The sequence below is a fragment of the Sceloporus occidentalis genome, unplaced genomic scaffold, assembly GCF_023333645.1.
Source record: "Sceloporus occidentalis isolate IW3139 unplaced genomic scaffold, rSceOcc1.0.p SCAF_13, whole genome shotgun sequence".
NCBI classification, from domain to species: Eukaryota; Metazoa; Chordata; class Lepidosauria; order Squamata; family Phrynosomatidae; genus Sceloporus; species Sceloporus occidentalis.
In genome coordinates, this window is record NW_028316993.1 from 18,780,480 (window position 1) to 18,783,584 (window position 3,105).

Below are 3,105 nucleotides of genomic sequence, written 5' to 3' on the forward strand. Positions count from 1 at the left end.
TGGACAATGAAGAAAGAGGATAGGGGAAAAATAAACTCATTTGAGTTGAAAAAGAGAGCTGTGGATACTGTGGATGGCCAAGAAGACAAACAGATGAGTCCTTCGACAGATCAGACCAAAACTTTCCTTGGAAGTCATGATGCCAAAACTGAGGCTGTTGTACTTTGGCCACATCATGGCATGAAAAAACAATGATGCTAGGGAAGGTGAAGAGCAGTAGAAAGAGGGGAAGACCACACACCAGATGGATAGACTTAGTTATGGAGGTCACAAGGCATGAATCTAGAAGACATAAATAGATGAGTAGATGATGGGGGCCTTTGGAGATGTCTCATCCACAGGGTCACCTTGAGTTGGGGCTGACTCAAGGGTAGATAACAACAACACACTATATTGTTATTTCCATGTTATTACCAAAGCCAGTCCAAGATATCTTGCTGCTTGAGATGAAGGAAAAAACGTTCATCCCTCTCCCATTCCACATTCAGAAACTGACTGGTTTGCAAGCCTGTCCTTTACCCTTGGTTCAAATTATATCTATGCCCTTCACAACATTGACACAAAGGTGCCACTACTATCACTGAGAAGCTGTAGACTATTCAGTGAGAATGGTTTTTATTGAAATGAAAGGAACAGACTTGCATCTGTGTGTGCAGACCCGTACACGTGCCTTCATGATGCCTGCCTAAGGTTACTTTTGCCCTTGGGCAAACCTAATTATTTATAGGGACTTCAACAGAGGTAATCTTGCATTTGGTTCCACAGAAACAAGAGAGCAACTGGGTGTGATACAAAACAGAAAGCTAATTTCAATGGGTCTCACCACCATTACCATAACTAATATAATTTCAGCCACATCAAAAACAGTTTCCCTTTAACTAGCGTAGCGTTTGAAATAATGAACAATATAAGCTAGGAAATGAACATTTGTGAGCTTCCCGTCAGAGCATGGCCTATAGCATTTTTGGCAGGGTGATTAGACACCCTCCTTTTCCAGGACATATCTTACATATTTTAGCCTTTTGTCCAGGAGGAATTCCATCATGTCCTCCATTTTGAGCATGACTAAGCAGCATGAATTTCTTTTCCTATGAAGGTTTTCACCAGCACTGTTTGCCCAGAGATTTCTCACCCCGAGACCTGGTGAGGCACAACCTTACCTTGAGATTTCAGCACAGATCCTCAGATTTGATAGCTCTGTTTGTATCGCATACAGACCACAGTTCACATTTTAAAAAGTGGATATGAGCATGGAAGTTGCTTGCATGCGCAAATCAACTGGGGGAAATGAGGCACTCAGCAAATTGCTATATCACAGTCCTTGACTTGCAAACTCACTACTCTACTATATACAGTTGGTCCTCAGTATCCATGGATTCCGTATCCATGAATTCAACCATCCACGACTTGAAAATATGTTTTTAAATCCAGAAATCAACCTTGATTTTGCCACTTTATGTAATAGACACCATTTTGCTACCTCATTTTATATAATGGCACTTGAGCATCCATGGATTTTGGCATTCATGGGGGTCATGGAACCATATCCCAGTGGATACAAAGGGCCCACTGTAATAATCTTGGTTGAAATCCACTTGGGCAGTTGTGAATGCAAACTTAAAATTATGCATTTGTGACTGTTTCATATTCACAATTCCTAGGTATCTTCTAGTTTAGTTAGGGGATACATAGGGATCATGAAAGACCCCAATGTCCACTTACTGGGCAGCAGCCACTGCAACTGATGGTGGGGGTCTGTTCCACTATTAATCAGGAAGAAAAAGATTGGCATTACTCCTTTCCCTCACGAGCGATCTTCAGTACAAGTAAAAATTGCAACAGGGACCCTGCTTGTGTCTGCCATAATGGAGATCGCTCACAGAAGGGATTAGGAAAGTCAGTTGCTCCCCGAGTTAAGGGGAATGGGTCCCCATCTATTGCATTGGCAGCTGCCCGGTAAATTGGGACGTGGGGGCTCAAGCCAGGAGTCACTGCACAGCTACAGAACTACTGTGGTTACAGATTCATAAATGCTCAAATGAATTCCCACCTTTTTTAAACAGTGTAATATAAGTAGTAAGTAATCCCAACTAGAATAGACCCAGAAGTGTTGAAACCATAGGCAGCATGGCTAGTAAGGTACAATTAATACTACCTGCACTCACTCTAATTTTATCTTTGATGTTACTATCTGCAGAAATGGTAGAGATGTATATAGCATTACTTCTGGCCATGGTACAGTTAGAGCATTTTGCTGCTCTACATCTGCGCTGCCGTCTACTAAAATAAAATCTTTGTAATTTTGAATTCTCACCAGAAGCAAACAATTCCACCTGGAATGGTGGACCTAATGAACTGTTCAGTGATTCAAATACCTCCTGGTGTTAATGACCATTTTCCTTGATTGATCCTGTGCCTGCTCAAGTAATCTGCTTGAAAATTTAATGTTCCTTGCATACATCAGAGACTGAATTTACCGTCCTCTCTGCCAAGCTAATATTCTGTTCACCTCCTTGATAAGCACTGGGCAATGTGAATTTCCTTGGTTGCAGAGATAGGATTTGGCTATCATGTTCCCTTGTACCTTCAGACTCTTATTAATTTTGAAAATCCTATCAATGCTAAACATTGGTCTCAATTCCAGTAGATTTATGCTTTGAGTTGTTTCCATTACTAACCATTCCCCCTAAATGTTCTGACCATTGCAATGAACTCCCCATTCTTGATAGGTTTGAATCTGTAGCCATGGTTCAATGTTAGGTAATTCTGGGAACTGTAGTTTTGTGAGACATTTAGATCTACAATTCCTAGGAATCCCTAGCACTGAGCCAGAGCAGTTAAAGTGGTCTCAAACTGGATTATTTCTGCGGTGTGTTCTGGATCTTTGTGATAATGAAACCATAGGTATTTCTTGCAAAACATTTTTCATCTGAATGTACAAGTAGGCTTCCTGAAGACCAGTCAAGGCCATATAATGTGCTCTGTAGAGTTTCCTGCTCTTCCTGAAGAACCATATGGAAATCCTTTTATCTTAACAGTGTCATAGTAGCACATGCTTCATTTGAATTGGGGATGAGTGGGAGGTAAGATAAATAGCCAAGATCC